The following is an 8,620-nucleotide window of genomic DNA, read 5'->3' as shown; positions in this document are numbered from 1 at the left end:
AGCCTTAGAGGTCGTTTCTTGTCCGGTTGCCCTGTCTTCGACCTGGGAACCCAATTTTGGTCCTCGGGTCCCATTTTTTTTTGTCTCGCATCCCACTTTTGGCCTGTGGCCTTTTCGGGGTCGATTCTCGTTTTGGGCATCAGAGCATGTTTCTTCTCCTAAAACCCAATATTTGTTTATTAAGTCTCGGAACACATTTTTGTTCTCGTGGACCCATCATGGGTCTTGGAACGCATTTGTGGTCCTTGGGTCCCATTTTGCATCCCGAAACTTGTGTTTTGGTGCTTGATCCCTATTTTGGGTGCCCACCTTGCACCAAGTGCGCACCCGGGGCAAACCGAGCGCCTTGGTGCACCGGGGCAAGATCGAGCGTGCACCCGAGGCGCCCCGAACATGCACCAAGGTGCACTCGGCCCACATGTGAGCGCAGGTCGTTGCGCCCGAGGTGGTGTGTGGGCACCGCGTTGCAGACGGGACACTGCACGCACACGACGCCCCCTCCAGGTGCACGCACGTAGGCCGGGCCGGGTGCACACCCGACGCCCTAGCAAGGTGCGCGCACCCGGGCAGGGCTCACACTTGGCGAACGGGGCGCACTTCGCGAGGGAGGGTGTGCACCTCGACGGGGGTGGGTGGCCGGGGTGGATTCGCACGTGGGTCGCGGTTTGCTAAGTACACACTGCGACAAGCTCATAACGGGTGCGATCATACCAGCGTTAGTGCACCGGATCCCATCAGAACTCCGCAGTTAAGCGCGCTTGGGCCGGAGTAGTACTGGGATGGGTGACCTCCCGGGAAGTCCCGGTGTTGCACCCTTTTTTAGTTTTTCGCCGGGCGTCGCAATGCTATTTGAATAAACCTTTTGCCCGTTTGCGTTCTCGTCGGGGCCGGGCCGGGCCGGGGTGCGCTGCCCGCACTACCGCGCGCGCGGGGGCGACACCGAGCGCGCACCCGAGGCGCCCCGAGCACACAGGCCACGGTGCAACCCGGGCGTTGTGCGCGCACCCCGGTGCGCCCGAGGTGCTGCGCGCGCACCCAGGTGAAATCGGTGTGCACCTCGGCCAGTGCGCGCTCGGTCGAGTCGCGCACGTTGGCCAAGGTGCACGGTGATGTTTCTTACTCTAAGGTTCCGCACCAGACGCCCGGGACAGGTGAGCGAAGCTGGGCGGGGCCGGGTGCGCGGCCGGGGCAGGTGCACGCAGCTGGAGAGAGCTTTGGAGCACACTTCGGAGCGCACCAATGATGCGCTCCATTCAAAAGTTTCCTGAAAAGGCAAAAAAAGTTGAGATTATAGAATTTCCCACTTGAGAGATTGTAAAAAAAAAAAATTTAAAATGAAGGAAACGCGGGTGCCAAGGTGTGCGCAGCCCAGCCAAGGTGTGCGCACCAAGGCGCCCACCCTGGCGAAGGTGCACGCAAGGTGCGCACCCGAGGCAAACCGGACAATTAACCCAACTTTCGACTTCGCGCGCACCTTGGAGCGCACTTCGGAGCGCTCCTTGGTGCGCACCAATCTTGGGCACCTCGGAGTGCACCATGGCGCCCACCAAGGTGCGCACCCGGGGCAAACCGAGCTCCGACTTCGTGCGCACCTTGGAGCGCACGAAAGGTGCGCACCATGGCGCCCACCAAGGTGCGCAGCCCAGCCAAGGCGTGCGCATCAAGGTGCGCACCCTGGCGAAGGTGCGCACCCGGGGCAAACCGAGCTCCGACTTCGTGCGCACCTTGGAGCGCACAAAAGGTGCGCAACCCAGCCAAGGTGTGCGCACCCCGGTCAAACCGAGCTCCGAATCGTGCGCACCAGAGGTGCACGCCATCGTGCGCACCTTGGAGCACACTTCGGAGCCCTCCTTGGTGCGCGCCGATGTTGCGCACCTCGGAGCGCACCCGGGGAAAACAATGCAATTAACCCGACTTTCGACTTCGTGGGCACCTCGGAGCGCTCTCGGGTTCGCACCTCGGAGCACACCGAGGTGCGCACCTTTGATGCGCTGCCTTCACCAATTTCCAGAAAAGGCAAGAAAACATTGAGAAGGTGTGCGCACCGAGGTGCCCACCCTGGCGAAGGTGCACGCGAGGTGCGCACCCGGGGCAAACCGGGCTCCGACTTCGTGCACGCCGCACCTTGGAGCACACTTCGGAGCGCTCCTTGGTGCGCACCAGGGCGCGCAACCCAGCCGAGGTGCCCACCCCGGCGAAGGTGCACGCGAGGTGCGCACCCGGGGCAAACCGGGCTCCGACTTCGTGCACGCCATGGTGCCCACCGCGGCGAAGGTGCACGCGAGGTGCGCACCCGGGGCAAACCGGGCTCCGACTTCGTGCACGCCGCACCTTGGAGCACACTTCGGAGCGCTCCTTGGTGCGCACCATGGTGCCCACCAGGGCGCGCAACCCCGCCGAAGGTGCACGCGAGGTGCGCACCCGGGGCAAACCGGGCTCCGACTTCGTGCACGCCGCACCTTGGAGCACACTTCGGAGCGCTCCTTGGTGCGCACCATGGTGCCCACCAGGGCGCGCAACCCCGCCGAAGGTGCACGCGAGGTGCGCACCCGGGGCAAACCGGGCTCCGACTTCGTGCACGCCATGGTGCGCACCGCGGCGAAGGTGCGCACCCGGGGCAAACCGGGCTCCGACTTCGTGCACGCCGCACCTTGGAGCACACTTCGGAGCGCTCCTTGGTGCGCACCAGGGCGCGCAACCCAGCCGAGGTGCCCACCCCGGCGAAGGTGCACGCGAGGTGCGTACCCGGGGCAAACCGGGCTCCGACTTCGTGCACGCCGCACCTTGGAGCACACTTCGGAGCGCTCCTTGGTGCGCACCATGGTGCCCACCAGGCCGCGCAACCCAGCCAAGGTGTGCGCACCAAGGTGCACGCGAGGTGCGCACCCGGGGCAAACCGGGGTCCGACTTCGTGCACGCCGCACCTTGGAGCACACATCGGGGCGCTCCCGGGTTCGCACCGGCGTTGCGCACCGTGGTGGGCACCTCGGAGCACACCAAGGTGGGCAGCGAGGTGCGCACCTTTGATGCGATGCCTTCACTAATTTCCATAAAAGGCAAAAAAAAAACGAGATTTTAAAATTTCCGTTTTGAAAGATAGTGAGAAAAAGGGAATGCTGGTGCCATCTTGAGCCCGCCCTGGTGCGCAGCCCAGCCAAGGTGTGCGCACCAAGGTGCCCACCCTGGCGAAGGTGCGCGCCCGGGCAATTAACCCAACTTCCAACTTCGCGCGCGCCAGGGTGGGAGCGCACCCAACAACCGGGCCTGGGAAGAGCCAATGCGAGAAACCCCACCAAACGCTCTGACAAAAAAAGAGGGGGCGCTCCAGTAACCCCGCTTCGGAGCGCACCCTGGGCAAACCCAGCCAAGGTGCCCACCCCGGCCAAGGTGCAGGCGAGGTGCGCACCCGGGGCAAACCGGGCTCCGACAACGTGCACGCCGCACCTTGGAGCACACTTCGTAGCGCTCCCGGGTGCGCACCTCAGAGCACACCAAGGTGGGCAGCGAGGTGCGCACCTTTGATGCGCTGCCTTCACTAATTTCCAGAAAAGGCAAAAAAAAAAGGAGATTTTAAAATTTCCGTTTTGAAAGATAGTGAAAAAAACGGAACGCGCGTGCCATCTTGAGCCCGCCCTGGTGCGCAGCCCAGGTAAGGTGCCCACCCTGGCAAAGGTGCGCACCCGGGCAATTAACCCTACTTCCGACTTCGTGCGCGCCAGGGTGGCAACCGGGCCTCGGAAGAGCCAATGCGAGAAACCCCACCAAACGCTCCGACAAAAAAAGAGGCGGCGCTCCAATAACCCCGCTTCGGAGCGCAGCCGGGGCAAACCCAGCCAAGGTGCCCACCCCGACGAAGGTGCACGCGAGGTGCGCACCCGGGGCAAACCGGGCTCCGACAACGTGCACGCAGCACCTTGGAGCACACTTCGAAGCACTCCCGGGTGCCCACCGGCGTTGCGCACCGTGGTGGGCAGCGAGGTGCGCACCTTTGATGCGCTGCCTTCACTAATTTCCAGAAAAAGGCAAAAAAAAATGAGATTTTAAAATTTCCGTTTTGAAAGATAGTGAAAAAAAAGGAACGCGGGTGCCATCTTGAGCCCGCCCTGGTGCGCAGCCCAGGCAAGGCATGCGCACCAAGGTGCCCACCCGAGGTGCACACCCGGGGCAAACCGGGCTCCGACTTCGTGCAGGCCGCACCTTGGAGCACACTTCGGAGCGCTCCTTGGTGCGCACCATGGTGCCCACCAGGGCGCGCAACCCAGCCAAGGTCTGCACACCAAGGTGCCCACCCCGGCGAAGGTGCACGCGAGGTGCGCACCCGGGGCAAACCGGGCTCCGACTTCGTGCACGCCATGGTGCCCACCGCGGCGAAGGTGCACGCGAGGTGCGCACCCGGGGCAAACCGGGCTCCGACTTCGTGCACGCCGCACCTTGGAGCACACTTCGGAGCGCTCCTTGGTGCGCACCATGGTGCCCACCAGGGCGCGCAACCCAGCCAAGGTGTGCGCACCAAGGTGCACGCGAGGTGCGCACCCGGGGCAAACCGGGGTCCGACTTCGTGCACGCCGCACCTTGGAGCACACATCGGAGCGCTCCCAGGTTCGCACCAGCGTTGCGCACCTTTGATGCGCTGCCTTCACTAATTTCCAGAAAAGGCAAAAAAAAACGATATTTTAAAATTTCCGTTCTGAAAGATAGTGAAAAAAACGGAACGCGGGTGCCATCTTGAGCCCTTCCTGGTGCGCAGCCCAGGCAAGTTGTGCGCACCAAGGTGCCCACCCTGGCGGAGGTGCGCGCCCGGGGCAAACCGGGCTCCGACTTCGTGCACTGCATGGTGCCCACCAAGGCGCGCAACCCAGCCAAGGTGCCCACCGCAGCGAAGGTGCACGCGAGGTGCACACCCGGGGCAAACCGGGCTCCGACTTCGTGCACGCCGCACCTTGGAGCACACTTCAGAGCGCTCCTTGGTGCGCACCAGGGCGCGCAACCCAGCCGAGGTGCCCACCCCGGCGAAGGTGCACGCGAGGTGCGCACCCGGGGCAAACCGGGCTCCGACTTCGTGCACGCCATGGTGCCCACCGCGGCGAAGGTGCGCACCCGGGGCAAACCGGGCTCCTACTTCGTGCACGCCGCACCTTGGAGCACACTTCGGAGCGCTCCTTGGTGCGCACCATGGTGCCCACCAGGCCGCGCAACCCAGCCAAGGTGTGCGCACCAAGGTGCACGCGAGGTGCGCACCCGGGGCAAACCGGGGTCCGACTTCGTGCACGCCGCACCTTGGAGCACACATCGGGGCGCTCCCGGGTTCGCACCGGCGTTGCGCACCGTGGTGGGCACCTCGGAGCACACCAAGGTGGGCAGCGAGGTGCGCACCTTTGATGCGATGCCTTCACTAATTTCCATAAAAGGCAAAAAAAAAACGAGATTTTAAAATTTCCGTTTTGAAAGATAGTGAGAAAAAGGGAATGCTGGTGCCATCTTGAGCCCGCCCTGGTGCGCAGCCCAGCCAAGGTTTGCGCACCAAGGTGCCCACCCTGGCGAAGGTGCGCGCCCGGGCAATTAACCCAACTTCCAACTTCGCGCGCGCCAGGGTGGGAGCGCACCCAACAACCGGGCCTGGGAAGAGCCAATGCGAGAAACCCCACCAAACTCTCTGACAAAAAAAGAGGGGGCGCTCCAGTAACCCCGCTTCGGAGCGCACCCTGGGCAAACCCAGCCAAGGTGCCCACCCCGGCCAAGGTGCAGGCGAGGTGCGCACCCGGGGCAAACCGGGCTCCGACAACGTGCACGCCGCACCTTGGAGCACACTTCGTAGCGCTCCCGGGTGCGCACCTCAGAGCACACCAAGGTGGGCAGCGAGGTGCGCACCTTTGATGCGCTGCCTTCACTAATTTCCAGAAAAGGCAAAAAAAAAAGGAGATTTTAAAATTTCCGTTTTGAAAGATAGTGAAAAAAACGGAACGCGCGTGCCATCTTGAGCCCGCCCTGGTGCGCAGCCCAGGTAAGGTGCCACCCTGGCAAAGGTGCGCACCCGGGCAATTAACCCTACTTCCGACTTCGTGCGCGCCAGGGTGGCAACCGGGCCTCGGAAGAGCCAATGCGAGAAACCCCACCAAACGCTCCGACAAAAAAAGAGGCGGCGCTCCAATAACCCCGCTTCGGAGCGCAGCCGGGGCAAACCAAGCCAAGGTGCCCACCCCGACGAAGGTGCACGCGAGGTGCGCACCCGGGGCAAACCGGGCTCCGACAACGTGCACGCAACACCTTGGAGCACACTTCGAAGCACTCCCGGGTGCCCACCGGCGTTGCGCACCGTGGTGGGCAGCGAGGTGCGCACCTTTGATGCGCTGCCTTCACTAATTTCCAGAAAAAGGCAAAAAAAAATGAGATTTTAAAATTTCCGTTTTGAAAGATAGTGAAAAAAAAGGAACGCGGGTGCCATCTTGAGCCCGCCCTGGTGCGCAGCCCAGGCAAGGCATGCGCACCAAGGTGCCCACCCGAGGTGCACACCCGGGGCAAACCGGGCTCCGACTTCGTGCAGGCCGCACCTTGGAGCACACTTCGGAGCGCTCCTTGGTGCGCACCATGGTGCCCACCAGGGCGCACCCGGGGCAAACCGGGCTCCGACTTTGTGCACGCCGCACCTTGGAGCACACATCGGAGCGCTCCCAGGTTCGCACCAGCGTTGCGCACCTTTGATGCGCTGCCTTCACTAATTTCCAGAAAAGGCAAAAAAAAACGATATTTTAAAATTTCCGTTCTGAAAGATAGTGAAAAAAACGGAACGCGGGTGCCATCTTGAGCCCTTCCTGGTGCGCAGCCCAGGCAAGTTGTGCGCACCAAGGTGCCCACCCTGGCGGAGGTGCGCGCCCGGGGCAAACCGGGCTCCGACTTCGTGCACTGCATGGTGCCCACCAAGGCGCGCAACCCAGCCAAGGTGCCCACCGCAGCGAAGGTGCACGCGAGGTGCGCACCCGAGGTGCACACCCGGGGCAAACCGGGCTCCGACTTCGTGCACGCCGCACCTTGGAGCACACTTCAGAGCGCTCCTTGGTACGCACCAGGGCGCGCAACCCAGCCAAGGTGCTCACCCCGGCGAAGGTGCACGCGAGGTGCGCACCCGGGGCAAACCGGGCTCGGACTTCGTGCACGCCGCACCTTGGAGCACACATCGGAGCGCTCCCGGGTTCGCACCAGCATTGCGCACCTTTGATGCGCTGCCTTCACTAATTTCCAGAAAAGGCAAAAAAAAGAAAAAAATGAGATTTTAAAATTTCCGTTTTGAAAGATAGTGAAAAAAACGGAACGCGGGTGCCATCTTGAGCCCGCCCTGGTGTGCAGCCCAGGCAAGTTGTGCGCACCAAGGCACCCACCCTGGCCAAGGTGGGTCACGGGGTGGGTCCTAGGGTGGGTAACGGGGTGGGTACTAAGGTGCGTGCCAAGGTGGGTCATAGGGTGGGTGCCAAGGTGGGCACCAGGGTGGGTGTGCACCAACCCTAGCCAGGGTAGGTCACGGGGTGGTTGTCGGGGTGGGCGTCAAGGAGCCAAGATGGGTGGCAAGTAGCCAAGTTGCGTGCCAAGGTGGGTGTCGGGGTGGGTGCCAAGGATCCAAGGTGGGTGCCAAGGAACCAAGGTGGGTGTCTGGGTGGGTGCCGAGGTGGGAGCCAGGGTGGGTCCCAAGGTGAGTGCAAAGGTGGGTGCCAGGGTCAAGGTGAGTGCCAATGTGGGTTCCAAGGTGCCAGGGTCAGGGTGAGTGCCAATGTGGGTTCAAAGGTGCTAAGTTGGGTGCGAGGTTGGGTGCGAGGGTGGGTGGGTGCCAAGGTGTGCTAGGTGGAAGCCCGGGTGGGTCGGCATCCCATGGGTGTCGAGTTGGGTGCCTGATGGGTGCTTCTTGTCAAGTTTTAGTCGCCGGGACTCATTTCGAGCCTTAGAGGTCGTTTCTTGTCCGGTTGCCCTGTCTTCGACCTGGGAACCCAATTTTGGTCCTCGGGTCCCATTTTTTTTTGTCTCGCATCCCACTTTTGGCCTGTGGCCTTTTCGGGGTCGATTCTCGTTTTGGGCATCAGAGCATGTTTCTTCTCCTAAAACCCAATATTTGTTTATTAAGTCTCGGAACACATTTTTGTTCTCGTGGACCCATCATGGGTCTTGGAACGCATTTGTGGTCCTTGGGTCCCATTTTGCATCCCGAAACTTGTGTTTTGGTGCTTGATCCCTATTTTGGGTGCCCACCTTGCACCAAGTGCGCACCCGGGGCAAACCGAGCGCCTTGGTGCACCGGGGCAAGATCGAGCGTGCACCCGAGGCGCCCCGAACATGCACCAAGGTGCACTCGGCCCACATGTGAGCGCAGGTCGTTGCGCCCGAGGTGGTGTGTGGGCACCGCGTTGCAGACGGGACACTGCACGCACACGACGCCCCCTCCAGGTGCACGCACGTAGGCCGGGCCGGGTGCACACCCGACGCCCTAGCAAGGTGCGCGCACCCGGGCAGGGCTCACACTTGGCGAACGGGGCGCACTTCGCGAGGGAGGGTGTGCACCTCGACGGGGGTGGGTGGCCGGGGTGGATTCGCACGTGGGTCGCGGTTTGCTAAGTACACACTGCGACAAGCTCATAAC

The 8,620-nt window shown here is 62.6% G+C and overlaps 1 non-coding gene across 1 annotated transcript; it reads left to right on the top strand.

Annotated features, from left to right (window-relative positions):
- The first annotated feature begins 697 nt into the window (after positions 1-697).
- On the top strand, positions 698-816 carry LOC131863837 (5S ribosomal RNA). Its single transcript, XR_009362731.1, has one exon. It is a non-coding gene; the product is annotated as a 5S ribosomal RNA (ribosomal RNA).
- The last annotated feature ends 7,804 nt before the right edge of the window (positions 817-8,620 follow it).

Source organism: Cryptomeria japonica, unplaced genomic scaffold, assembly GCF_030272615.1.
Source record: "Cryptomeria japonica unplaced genomic scaffold, Sugi_1.0 HiC_scaffold_69, whole genome shotgun sequence".
In the NCBI taxonomy this organism is placed as follows: domain Eukaryota; kingdom Viridiplantae; phylum Streptophyta; class Pinopsida; order Cupressales; family Cupressaceae; genus Cryptomeria; species Cryptomeria japonica.
This window is presented reverse-complemented; position numbering and strand designations above follow the sequence as displayed.